The following is a 14,746-nucleotide window of genomic DNA, read 5'->3' as shown; positions in this document are numbered from 1 at the left end:
AGCCTTAGAGTGTAATATTAGGTACAATCAATTTAACCTCAAGTAACTATCATTTTCCGAGCTCAAGTTATTAGATGAGTTTAATGACCCAAATTCTTGTTAATTAATCTTTCCCAACCTAGATTTCCTCTTCCGAGCTCAATCTAAGTAAATGGGTGAGTCCTAGGGTTAGCTAATTGTCACGACTCATCCCCGTAGGCCGTGACTAGTGCCCGAGCTGGGCACCCCTACGCGCTCATTTACCAGATTTAGCATACAAACGGCTCGTACATAAATGAATATCAGACGTGGCTCCATACTGGTGCCTACAAACATATGTACCGCATAGAAGCGGGCAAGACTGTCATACTATACATAACGTACCAAAGCATACATACACGCGACCGATAGGGCTGCCACGGCGGATGGGCCGCCCAAACACAATTCACACAACGCGTTCAAACAAAACTGTACATTACCCACGTCTATGTCTACAGAACTCTAATACGGAACAACAGAATCAGATGGCGGGACAGGGCCCCGCCGTACCATGAATAAACATAAGCATATACATCGGAAGAATATGTACCCAAAATGTCGGCTCCGGAACAAAGGGAGAACACCGAACCGCAGAATGGAAATCCTACGCCAGTGGGTCACCAAAACGTGAGTCTGTACCTGCGGGCATGAAACGCAGCCCCCGAAGAAAGGGGGTCAGTACGAAAGATGTACTGAGTATGCAAAGCATGAAGTACAGAAAACGAAGTCATAACCGAAGTACAATGTACTGAAGGTGAGCACAATAACCAGAATACCAAAGTGTTGCATCTGACGTACAAATCATACATAAGAGGTTTCGGAAGACAAATACGGCAATCAGAATGCTAAAATGCTTTGCTTTCTTTTGAAAAACATTTCTTTCTCATACACATAGAAAATCAAACACACAATTGCCGCAGCCAAAAATCCAGTGGTCACTCTCACACATACCGCGGCCAAGTACCCAGCGGTTAACATCCCAAACCCGACATACCGCGGTCAGGAGTCCAGCGGTCAATGTCGCAAATACCGCGGTCAGGAGTCCAGCGGTCAGTGTCACAAATCCTGCATACCGCGGTCAGGAGTCCAGCGGTCAATGTCGCACATACCGCGGTTAGGGGTCCAGCGGTCAATATCACATAGTGCGCACAATAATATAACCGGCCCGGGACTTAGCGAAAGAGGTAATAACAGAATACACGAGCGAAATCATAAATAACCATATGTATACAAATCTCTTACCACAACCCAACAGGATAATCATATCAAATAAAGCAATATAGGGAGATATCAAAATTCGTGGGCCCACCTCGGTCAAGTGGAGGCGGCGTACCTAATTTGTGGTCATTAGGCTTTATGGGGTCATGTACGAAAGATTCAAGGCCATCCAATTCCGTTTGGGCAGGTATTAGATGTCTACACAATTGTTTCAGTAAAACATTAAGTATCTAATTCAATTCTATTGAATGAAAAAGGGCCAAATTCGAGCTCGGGTTTCTAGGAGTAGAGTCGTATCTAAGGCTCACGTCGAAGCCTATTGTGTTTAGAACATGCCAAAGAATGAAGGGAAAGACTTTACATACCTTATGTGCGTCTTACGCTCGCTTAAGCTCAAGTCCCGTTTACTCCAGAATCTACAAATGGTCACCATTACCAAATGTAAATCATAAGCTTTAGTGATTCAATCTTAAGTCATACTTGTCTACAAAAATTTGAGCAGCACCTCCCCTGTTTATATGCCTAGCCCAGAATTACAATTCAGCAACCAACACATCAACAACAATACCAAATATATTAACATCATTTCCAACACCAGCATATGCCGTAAAACAGCCCGCACATTATTTTTCAAATTTTCCCAACCAACCAATTCGCGATATAACTATTTAATAATTTTATTTCCGCAAAGAGGTGAAAATTAACACTAACAACATCCTACGCATTCTACAAGTTAAATACATTTGTTTTCCTCCAAAATTTTCTTCAAACCCCATTCTACAATTCAACCATACCAACAAACGAATTTATCACGCTATTTTCTTCGTTCTAATCCGTTAAAACTCTAAATAAACTTGCTAACAATGAAAAATAGCCTTATTCATACCTTAAGTGCACAGCCACCACGTCCACCCTCTTATTTTTAGTTGATTTTTAGCTCAAATCGAAGGCAACGCGACGTAGAACACTTTTCTCTTCATGGGCTTCGGGATTCGAGGCTCCGATTTTGGTCAAAAACTGGTTTTCTCTCTAGGCTCTCCCCTCTCTTTTTCTCTAGAGTTTTCCAGGTCCTCTTAGTCTGAAAATGAGGGAGAGAAACCGAATTTTTCTATTAAAAACGTGGGTAATGGGCCTGACCCGAATTGGATTCGGGTTGGGCCGGATTTACTGTTCAACTCGACCCTCCTGCCTTAAAACGTTCATATCACCTTATCCCGATGTCACCTATAGGCCCACGACCTACCGTTGGAAAGATATTTCAATTATCTAAAACTTTTATTTCTGGGCGTTTTGCCAAATTCCAAACTTATAATGCCGTTTTGGCCCCTCCAAGTCAGGTCATCAGAAAACGTTTTCTCAAATCGTCATTTTGGAGGGCTTACACTCATTTTTGGCTTATGGGTCCTTCTTATGACTTTCTCAACTTCAAATGTACTACCGATATATCTATTCATATGTCTTTTATAAGGTCCCGATGTGTGGGCCCCACCTTAACTTACTGTAACGAGGGTTTTTCGTTAAATAACTTATGAACCAATTCACACTATATTGTCTCCAAATGTCGTATGTGTATATATTCTTAGATTTAGATCACCCAATATTCATCCTTAATCCTTATTTGACCTAACTCCTTTTCGAGCTCGTACCACGCCGTCTATGATTTTGTAGCGCGAAATTTTTCGGGGGTGTAACATTGACATATCCGAATGTACAAAATACGGGATATAACACTAATCCCTTTAGAAACATTCAAGAACGAGATTAATTAAATCAACAAAGACCCACTTCAATAGCAATAAGAATCATTCAATACATAAGCATAATAAGAGTTTCAAACCAAACCTTAATCAAGAATACTTTCATAAACGAGATTCAAGTTATGGAAATAAATACTTCACACTTAGATATACAATACAAAGCAAGGGATTGAAGAAATGAATTAAAGGTTTAAGAAATACTCAACCAAATCTTCAAATCTTTAACCCCAAAGTGTGGTGTAAAAACTAGTCTCCAAACTTGATGAAAACCTGCCAAAGATAATCTATTACAAACCCTAAAAGAGTATTTATATTATTCCAAAAACGGGAACAAAATCTGGACCATAATACCTTCTTGCACAACATGCTGCACAACATGCTATTCGCATGTTCAACATGCTATTCGCATGTTCAACATGCTAATTCCATGTTGTGCCAAAACCATAGCATCTGGTGACAATTTCTCTGTCACCACATGCTGCACAACATGCTGCTCGCATGTTGCCCATGCTGCGCCATATGCTACTCGCATATGGTGCCACTTTCACTGGCAGCACATGCTAATAGCATGTGGTGCCAGAAACGTTGATTTGTTCTATTTTTGCTCTATTTTGGTCCGTTTTGCTCCGTTATGCTCTCCGGGCATCTTTTCCTACAAAACAACATAAAAACACAAAAAGTAACAACAAAAGTGCTTAAAGAGTCACAAAAACTTAAGGAATTAGCATCGAATATCGTGCAACTTCACGACTCATCAACACTCCCAACTTAAAGTCTTTGCTTGTCCTTAAGCAAATCAAAACAAAAATCTCAGTGAGGATCCACTTTAAGCACAAAATCATGACTTTGGTTGGTACCAATAATTAGGCTACAAGCATGTGAAGCTTCAACCAAATAACTTGTTACATCCCGTATTTTTGAACGTCGGATTAATTGTAAGTTGAGGTGGGGCCCACACGTCAAGATTTTTTTTTGGGACATGTGACAAATTATATGAATCACATATGTGAAGTTAAACACAACTCAAGAAGGACCCTTGGGCCAAATCAAAGTGGAAGTCCTCCAAACGAATATTTTTAAGAAAACGTTTTCGGGTGACCTGACTTTGGAGGGCAAAAACGGTATTATAAGTTTGGAATTTGGAAAAATACCAAGAAATAGAAGTTGTAGATAATTGAATTAGCTTTCCATCCATAGGTCGTGGGTTCCCAGGTGACGTCGGTACAAGGAGATATGGACGTTTTAAGGTCGAAAGGTCAGTGGGCTAGGCCCAACTCGGGACCAACCGGGTTGGCCCAAAAAAATGAAAAGAAACATTTAGGCCCAAGGTGAAAGGGTGGCCGGCCATACCTGGTCCAAGCCCACCAAATTAGATAATTTCCATGTGGTAATTAATATAAGGGGCCATATATGCATCATTTATCCATTAGAAACTTCAAGAACTAAAACAAAACAAGAAGAGCAAAAAAAATGAAGAGCAATTTCGGCCATAGCTAGGGGAATTTCACCTCTCAAAATCTTCCTCCAAAAATTATTTTCTTGTGGTATTCCTATTAATTTAAGGGTCCTTTACAACTTGGTGTAATTATTTTGGAAGATAAGGAGCTTGGTTCCTCAATTTGACAACTTGTTCAAGTGAAGAAGATAGGAGAAAAAGGTAAGAATTTATCCCTTTTTATTATGCTATGAAGGTTTGTTTGTGTTGTAGTATGTGGAAATGAGTAGAAATTATGGAAATATGAAAGTTTGCAAAGTGGGTGTGTGAGAGTGCATGTGGCCGTGTGTGTATATATGTTGTATACATATATGAGTTGAATTTTATGTTGTATTCTAGTTGTGGTTATGGTGAAAATTATATTGGGAATGAAAGTTGAATGAATTTTGGTTGAAGTTGGAATGTAGAAGATTATGTCACTTTAGAATGATTTTGTGATATTATGGAAATGAAGTTGTTAAGATGTGAATTATGATTATGGTTGATGAAATTGGAAGATGGAAATATGTTATGGATATGTAGGTTGAATATTAGAAGTTTTGGATGAATTATGACTTTGGTGGAAAGTTTGTATATTTTGTATATTTTGTGAATATTTTGTGGAAATGATATGAAATGCTTCCGAATTGTGTTGTAATGATCTTGATTAGTGATGAATACGAGAATGTTGATATTGATTTGGAAAATATGAAGTTGGAATGAAGGTTATGACATTATGTGGGAAAGATGACTAGTTATGTTATATTGTGTTATAGTGATTATTGTTGTTGTTGGTGTTGTTGTTGATTGTTTTAGCCGAGTTGAATTCTCGGGGATGCTATATGTATAGGGGAAATGCTGCCCAAATTTCTGTAGAAAAGTGTTGATTCAAGATTTAAGTCCTAAAGTCTTATGGCTAACATTTGGTAAATGTGACCATTTATAGATTTTGGGCGAAACGGGAATTGAATTTGGAAAGGCGTAAAGAGCATATAAGGTATGTAAGGTTATCCCGATTCTTCTTTTGGCATGTCCTAGGTGTACTAGGATCGGATTTGAGCCTCGGAAAGTATTCTGCTAATCGGAATCTGCATTTGAAAATACCCCTTTTTCATTCAATGGAATTGAACCTTATAAGTATGCTTTATTGAAAGAATTGTGCAAACTTCCAAAAATTGTCTAGAAAATTATGGAATGTCCCCAGAACCTCCGTAGGTGACTTTATAAGCTTAAAATACGTAATTTGAGCCCACCGCTTCGTTTGTCCCGAGGTGGGCCCACTATTTCCGATTTTACCCTTTTGTGTTTATGACTTGTCTTCGAGCATTTTTTTTAAGAAATATTCTAACTACTCTTTTAACTACTAAATAAAAAATTGTTTTAATATTTCATTAAGCCTTATGAATTATTTTGAAACCTGGGAACGATCTCAGAAAGATTATGCTTCCGTAACCCATTTTGACATTCGAATTTCACTTACTATGACTCCGTTCGATTTCATTGATTTGATCTGTCATTCGATATGCTTCATTGAGTCTCTGGAAATATATATGGTATTTTTATTGCATTTAGTTTCTCACTACTCCATTCGTGGATGCCTCAATGTTTTCCCACACTGAGCCCGGGCCAGGATATATTGTCAAGCGTATTCCTCTGCATTGTTCGTTGTGCCTCGATGTGAGGGGGCAGGTATGCATGTACATGGGTTGTGGAGTATGTTGTGCCATGTACACATATTCTGATATGATACGCTACGTTACGGGGTTATACCCCTATTCTGATCCTTCTGTATTGTGGTACCAGCGTCGGGAGGGTGGCCACGTTTTGTCTGCCGAGTCCCTTGGCAGTAGGCCTGTGCACGAATCGGTTCGGTTCAATTTTGGCCATCATCGAGTTGAAATTTTGAATTTCGACTTTCTAAAATTCTCAACCAAACTCGATCCATTCTAGGTTCAATTCGATTCGTTTTTTATTATTTCGGTTCGGTTACACAAATCGATTTGTTCGGTTTATTTGAAATTTAAAAAGTAACTATTTCATTTCAGTTTTAGAGTAAACATAACAAAAAATAATAAGATCCTAAACTTGCAGTCTTATAACCAAGAAAAAACCATAAACTTGCAAGCATAATAACAAAACAAGAGCTTGACAACTTGTGCAAGCATACAAATCCGCCAACACCACATTACATATACCAAATTAGTCATATTAGTCACCAGTGGCATATAAATTCGGTTTGTTCGGATCGGTTCGGTTGATAATTGAAGCCAACCGTATCCGAACCGTTAAATCGTAATATTTTATAATTGCATTTGTAAATCGAAATCGAATTGTATTATCCAAATTGAATTATCCGAATTGTTTCGAATCGGTTTGAAAATTCGGATTGAACCGATTTGTGCACAGGCCTACTTGGCAGGGGCCGGATATGATATGACATATGTTTCTGTATACACTCTGTATGTTTTGAAATTATGCATTTGATACTTTGGATTTTACACTCACTTTTCTGTACGTTCAGTACCGGTTACGATTTTGATTCTGTGATTCAGGCTTTACATATTCAGTACATATTTCGTACTGACCCCCTTTCTTCGGGGGCTGCGTTTTCATGCCGTGCAGGTACAGACGAAAGGTTTGCTGATCCGCCCGCTTAGGACTTTATTCTGCTATTTTGGAGCGCTCCTTTATCCGGAGCCTATATTTTGGTACAGTCTTCTGCTATCGTATATATGTACATTATTCAGGGGTACGACGGGGCCCTGTCCCGTCTTATGATTCTGTTATGTTCTGTAGAGGTCTGTAGACATACTTGTGTGGGTTCTGTATATGTTTTGGGTTGTTATGATCGGTGATGGCCTTATCGGCCTCTACGTGCAAAATCTGTTCATCTGTGATATTTAGTAGCACCAACTAACCTTTATATTAATATATTTTGATAATATGCTGGTTTGGGGTATCGGGTACGTTTGGGTGTCCAGTACGGACACTAGTCACGGCCTACGGGGTTGGGTCGTGACATAACTCCCCCATTTCAAAATACAATTTCAAGAATGCAATAGAGATTTAAAACCATCAAGCAACAACACTCAAGCCTCATTAAGTGACTCAAAACCACTAGCTTACTAGATATGCTCAGTTGACTCAACTTTGGATTTTTCAACATCACCAATCTATCGTAATCCATATGCCCTCACAAGAAAGAAAGTCCCAAAATCACTATATTCACAACAACAACACAAGGGACAAATACACAAAGTCACTCACACTCAACAAAAAAAATTCTAGTGCTAACAAATATCACACCATAAGCTTGCCCTTATTTTCAATCATCACTAACTCAAGAACATTCAGTTGGAGATCACATAGGGACTTTTTAAGCTTGTAATGTAGGCTTAGGGAAGGGTAGGATAAGTATTTGGGATACAAGTGACTACGCCCTCCTTGAACACTACACATATTTTTTGTCCACTTTCCTCTTCATTTCATAACATCATTCCTTCCTTTGCATACTAGTTTCCCCAATTATTCAATTTTTTATTATTATTATTTATTTATTTATTTATTTTGCACAAAAAGTTTGCAACATTTTTGTATTTTTCAAATTTTCTTCCTTTCTTTTGACTTTTCCACAACACCAACCTTCACCACTCTCAACCAACACTAACACCCCCAACTTAGGCTTTTGGCCTCAAATTCACAATTTCATGTTCACGGAGGGAAATGTTCAAAAGAGAGACTCTTCATCAAAAAGGGTAAAGGCTTGTAATGTGGCAACAAAAGAAAAGGTCGTAGGCTCAAATGGGGTTACTAGTGATATTATTTATGCAATGGTAGGCTAGAAAGGCTAAAGAGGCTTTTTTCAAAAATCACAAAGATAGCCCAAGGTCATCTCTCCAACCAACATAATCAGAATTAGCATTGAACGACTAACCGGGCAAGTTCTAGATGATAAAAGTAAACACAAGATTTATTCAACAAACACTCACCACATATGGCATATGAACCAGCCTAGATGGATCAACTAGTGTAATATCTCATAATCCAAAGTAAACACAACTAGTAGGTAAAGAGTCACCAAATGAGCCAAAAAGTTGTCACAAAGATCATACTTTCCTATGCACCTTGCTTTTTAGCATTCACAAAACAATTTGGAGGGGTATTCGCATTTCAATTTCACATGCAAGAGACTAACTCTATTAGTACCAAACAAGCCAAGAGTTTTCACATTTTTCCTCAAAGAAAATAAAATAATAAAAGTAACTAATCCACAACATGTCAAAAGAACAAAATTTTCAAAAATTTTGGGCAAGTTTCAAAATATAATGTGCTAGCACGTGCCACCCCCAACTGTAAACATTGCAGCGTCCTCGCTGCACATAATAAAAACAAAACATAAAAATAGAAAGGAGAAATAAAAAAGATTTTTTTTTTATTCTCGGTCACCACATGCGACACGACATGCGATTCGCATGTATGACATGCGAGTCGCATGTGATGTCACCCGTTTTTTTTACTCGCATGTATGACATGCGAATCGCATGGTATGACACCAGAAAACATTTTTTCGCAGCTTTTACTGGTTTTGGGGACTGTCCGGATATCCGATATGCTCAAAATAACTCCAAAAATTCTGAAACTTTGCAGATTAGTCAAAACTCATAAACTAAACTATTCTAAAAAATAAAATTTCAAAAACAATTTAAAACTTTTAAAACGATGGGTTGCCTCCCTGCAAGCGCTTAAGTTAACGTCGCGGCACGACGGCTACCTTTACCACTTTTCCTTCCATTTGGAAGATATGAATTTGCGCCCCAACTTTGAATCAAGATTCCGGTGATGCTCGTGAGGCGGTGGTAGGAAAGGAAAGAGGCCAACTCTCGAGTGTCGCATTTTGCACTTCTTGGCCCGTAAGTGAGGCATGTCATTTTGTCTTCTTGGCATAGCAAACTTCAAAATGAAAACGCTTTGATCTTCATCTCCAAAATTCTCCATAGGCTCGGTTAGTTCAACTTCCATTTCACTAACCAAGCATAATGTTGAAAAATGGTTGGAATGAGGTCCAACGCGCTCAAATTCCAAATTTGCATGAGTTTTGACATCCTCACCCAAAAATGAACTAGAGTCTTCAAAAACCATTTCATGAACTTTTTTATGCAACTCTAGTATCATTTCTTCAATCTTGGCATCATTCACTATTTTTGGGTTGGTAGGTTGGAAATTCGCCATTAGCTCATCAAAATCAATCTTGACCTCATTGGAAACCAACTCAAAATTATAATCCATGGCCCTTTGATATTAAGCATTACATGCCTCAATCTTTGCATTCAATTCGGCCTCCAATTTTTGGATAGTAATTTCAAGTAGCTCCACTTCTTGACTTTGCTCAACATGTATTTTTAGAAATTTTTCCATCATCCATGAAATGCCTTCACGGTGATTTCCATAGGCTTCAAGTTGTTGAGCTTGATTCATTAGCCAATCCTGGCTCAAAATTTCCATTTTGTCAAGATTTTCTTCATTGTGAGAGTCGTCCAACTCTTGTAAAAATCCGTCCATGGTGAGATATACCTTTTGGATAGTTTCATCATCTCCATGTTGAACTTCTTCCCACAATTTGGTCAAGACTTGCCCATATTGTTCATTCCTCCCCATTATGCTTTTCAAAATTTCCTCAACTTCTTCTTTTTGAGAATTCACTACAAGAAATCTCACTTTTAACGACCACTTCCTAACAACGGGTCATAAATCCAGTCGTTATAACTGTATATATAACGACAAGATATTTTTCCGGTCATTGAAATCAATTTCTAAATTAGAAACAATGAAAGGATAAATTCCAGTCTATGAAAGTACTGATATCGGTCGTTAAAACTAAGATAAAAGAGCGCCAGTTATATTTATTTTTGCTATTCTAACAAATTCTTTTATTATTTGGCTAGACTTTGTTTTTGAACTTTTTTTTGTTTAATTGGAATCTCCTACTCGTGGAAACCCCCATTCCTTCTCTTCCAAATCAGAATTTGTCTAAGAGCCCTAATCTCCAATACCGCCTACATCTTGGTCATGCGAAATCGGGTGATCAGTCTACCTCTCGATTCTTGTATGTGATATAATTACATTATGAAACTGGACAACACCGAGGGTTTCAAATTGGTCATCAACAAAATGCCCATGTCTCTGACACCACAAGTAACAATTCACTTTTCCAGGTCTCTCTCTAGCCCTAATTCACATACACACACATATATATATTAGGGTGTCGCTAGTTTATATGCAAGATTGTGATAATTGGTTATCAATTTCTTTTCCGTAAGCGCGAATAACTTTTTAGTTTTTCCTTGGTTCTTTTAACTGAAGAATCGTCTGATGATTTTGAAGAATGCTAGAGTTAAACGAAGTAAGCCTCTTGGAGGCAATTCATCTACTGCTGCTTTTATAAATCCAAATATAAATGGGTATATCTTGATTATTGGTGATTTATGATGATCTGGATTCTGAGATCTATAGTTCTAGGCTTCTTCTAGTTTGCATACTATTTTGTAGAGTTTTTTTTTTTTCAAATTTAAAGTTCTAGGTTAATTTTTAATTTGAGACAAATTAGTGTAGCACTTCTCAATCACATGGAAAGGGTGAGAGGAAATTGTGGTCTTCTAGTTTAATTAATATTATGTTTACTGATGATTTTCCATTCTACTTTAGATTTTCATAAAAGTAAAAGTGAATTGATATAGTATTATATTGTCGAAACAACTAGCGTGTCCTACTTCATTTGGTGTTTCTACTCAATCAGTGACATCCCAAGTAGAAGGGAAGCTTGTGTATCATTAAAAAAAAATGTTGTTGAACCCCCAATTTCCTAGTGGTGAGAAAACGAACATGTATTGTATACTCTATGTCTAAAGATAAATTGAACTATCAACTTCTGCAAGAATGTCGAGGTTTTCTCGCTTTTGTTTCTTCTTTATGATTTTCTTATATCAAAACACGTAGGTGAGATGTGTATCTAGATTTTAGATGCTTTTGACAATTGAAGATCAACAGGAAAACTTGATTGCAACTGTATCCATATTCAGTCGTATTAATTATGTGGTATTAGTTACTAGTTTTTTTTACATTGCTGGATCTTTTAGTTGTTTCCATATTTTTTTAGTTTTGGTCATATGCATGTCGACCTATTCAGGAAAATGTTGAGAAATTTCTTACACCATAATATAGTATCAAGTGGTGCTTCTACTCGAAGAGGTTGCTGGTGCCCACTTGATATTTGATTGGGATCTCAAACTTCTTGGTCTTATCTTGTGAACTCGCATTATTTGACATAATCATTTTGACTGTCCAGAGTGTCTTCGAAGTATTATGGATTCATGGGTTTAGATATAGCTCATCTGATCCGTGGATGGATACTCTTGTGCTTTCTTTTATATGTGACTTACAATAATAAGTTAATCATTATTTTTATGTTTAACTGGATTTTATGTGTCTTACCTGGACTTGATTTTTGCTAAGATTTCTTGTATTTACCTTTAATTCATCCGTTGAATGGAATCATCATTTTCTATTTCTTATTTAATTCATAAATGAACTCTCATGCTATTTACGGGCAGAAATGCTTTCAGGATTTATTTGATAGACTAGAAATCATGACTCTAGGAAGTTTGTTCTATTTAAGAGATGCATATTGCCTTCTTGTATGATACTTCATTGCTTCAGGGCATGTTTAGACATTAGAAATCGTATGCTTATGTTTTCTGGGGAATTTTTAAAACCCATAAGTAATAGAGAATAATTTGTATGTCCATCCTGTATATCGGTGTTGTTAGAAATCATTTTTAGTTGTATTTGCATTCTGACTATTTGGCTGTGCGAAGAACGTATAGGCTCTATTGTGTCACACCTTACATTAGCTTGTTATGTACTTTGAAAACTAGTGAGTGTGCTACATTTACCATACTTGGCTGCTTATATACATATATGTTTCGAACTCTCTCCAAGTTAATTCATGACTCGTGGGAAGTTAAGGACTATGGCTCAAGTCCTTAAACCAACATGAAACTTTATTTTTTCTGAATGACTAGCCGATTTTTATTTTAAACTCTTACATTAAGGTACTCTTCCAGTTGCTACTCTTTTTGTGGAAGATTATGTTAAAAAATTGCAAAGTGAGGTGTTCAAGTCATGCCATATGGATTCTGTTAAGAGAAATCATCACCGGAATCTGCTGGACAGTAAGTTATCTAAATCTTTGAAATAATATGTGGTTGATTTATATTTGCTAAGTTTAAAAATGTATTAGACATTTGGGTTTGTCTTCTAAGGGCTTGTTGTTAACAATCCGAGCTACGCTATGCTAGTGTCGATATATCTTAATCCTCTGTAATCCTAGCTCATTTTCTATTAAGAAATATTGTATCTCATTTTTATTTTGTTTCATTTTTTCCATTGTATGATGAATGCATGCTTGATTTACTCTATGTTTCTAATGGACCCATTATCTAACGCAAAAGGTATGCTTCTTAATAAATATAATTTAGGATCCCAATATAGAGATTTTGATCTCTGACTCACAATCCTTCATTGTGTTTATGCATAAATATATTATGTATTCTTGTTGGAGGACTGTTTGTCCTTTTCAGGAAAAGAATGAGATTATTTTTTAGTCTATACATCGATGAATAGGAGTATACTGCCAAGCATTGATTTTTTTTAAAAAAAATTGTTTCACTAATCTCTCTCTCTCTTTCTCTCCCTATTTATTATTTCTCTATTTTACACGAATGGAGCAAAACATGGAGTTTTGTGCGAGACTCTTGAGAACCATGGAGCTGCGGCAGTTCCTTTTATTATTATGTTTTATTCTCAGCTAATGGTTTCCTCATGTCACTTTCTAGACACTGACAGGTAATTCTTTTCCTTGGTCAATTTATGTTGGCCGTATTTCCTGTTTGTTTGAACACTTGAGTATTATCATTTTCCATTCTTGTAGCAGGCAAGAGAAGTTTATATACAAATAAGTTGAGGCTTTATCTGATCCGTGAGTTACTCATGAGACCTGCAGTATTTAGATTTCATTGGTCACAGGAGTTCTTTCGTTTATCATGCTTTTCTTGTCCCTCATTTATCCTATGAGTAGTAAGCATATACAAAAGTATTTGGCATAAATGTACATCTGTTGGTTAAAATATAGGCTCGTCTTAGTGTAAAGCTCATAATATAAAGGTGATAATAGTTGGTAAATATTTCAAGTTGTGATGACGTAGTAGTCCAAGAAAACATCCTTTTGATTTAATATTAAGTATAGTTTTGTTATTATATTTTGTTCCAAATAAAGTTCAATATGTCATGTTAACTGTGACAATGTTGTAACATGAATAACTATAGTGTGTTTGCTTTCTGTTGATAGTTCTCTCGTCAAATAAATCTATTTGGACAGTTCCTAGAAGTTATTTTGGCTTCTCTTTTTGTGTGGTTACTCTTGATTTCGGGTTTTTCTTCTCATTCTTTGTTGATTGTTGTTGGTGTTCTCTTTCTGAATAAGTTGTGTTTGCTTTCTTTGGATAGTTCCAATCAATTTAGTTTTCTTGTGGAATGAATTTATTTGGACAATTCATTAAAGTTTTGTTTGCTTTATTTGTCATTAACCTGTTCTGGAAAAGAAAAGGAGAAAAATTAAGTAATATCCATTAACCTGTTCTGGAAAAGAAAAGGAGAAAAATTATGTAATAGCCATTGAGAGTTTTGTTACTATACTTACATGAACTTATTCTTTTAACAGATAAAGAATTTTTGAACACCGGAGCTTGTCGATGAAGAAAGTGTGAAGCAAGTATAAGCAACAAAACATGCTAAAGAATAAGTTGGAGACAAAGAAATTTTTTCCTATGAGGCTTTTAGAGATGTTCCATTGTATATGCTACACATATTCTTCTTTCTTAAGAGTTGACAAATACAATGTCATATTCTGTATATTTTTTGTAATATGATGATTAGCTCTGGTTAATAACGATGAACTTTTATATGGATATTATTTGGTATGTTTTGGTTACTTTTATATATTCTTTGAATTCATAATTATTTAATGATGCATTTTTGGTTGTTGAAAGTTAACATAAAATTAGTGCAGGGAGAATTCGGTCGCTAAAGGCACTTATAACGACCGAATAAGTCATCGTAATTAAAGGTTCTTATTGATTGGAGTGACAATCAGTGAAGGGAAATTTGGTCGTTAAAGAAGGTATAACGACTGGATTTTTTGTCGTCGCTAAAGGTTAACGACCGG

The 14,746-nt window shown here is 36.5% G+C and overlaps 1 long non-coding RNA gene across 1 annotated transcript; it reads left to right on the top strand.

Annotated features, from left to right (window-relative positions):
- The first annotated feature begins 10,451 nt into the window (after positions 1-10,451).
- LOC132622344 (uncharacterized) lies at positions 10,452-12,897 on the top strand. Its single transcript, XR_009575866.1, has 2 exons — positions 10,452-10,679; positions 12,588-12,897. It is a non-coding gene; the product is annotated as an uncharacterized LOC132622344 (long non-coding RNA).
- Positions 12,898-14,746: the final 1,849 nt, after the last annotated feature.

Source organism: Lycium barbarum, chromosome 2 (genome assembly GCF_019175385.1).
Source record: "Lycium barbarum isolate Lr01 chromosome 2, ASM1917538v2, whole genome shotgun sequence".
NCBI lineage: Eukaryota > Viridiplantae > Streptophyta > Magnoliopsida > Solanales > Solanaceae > Lycium > Lycium barbarum.
Note: the sequence above shows the minus strand (reverse complement) of the source record. Positions and strands in the feature narration are given on the sequence as shown.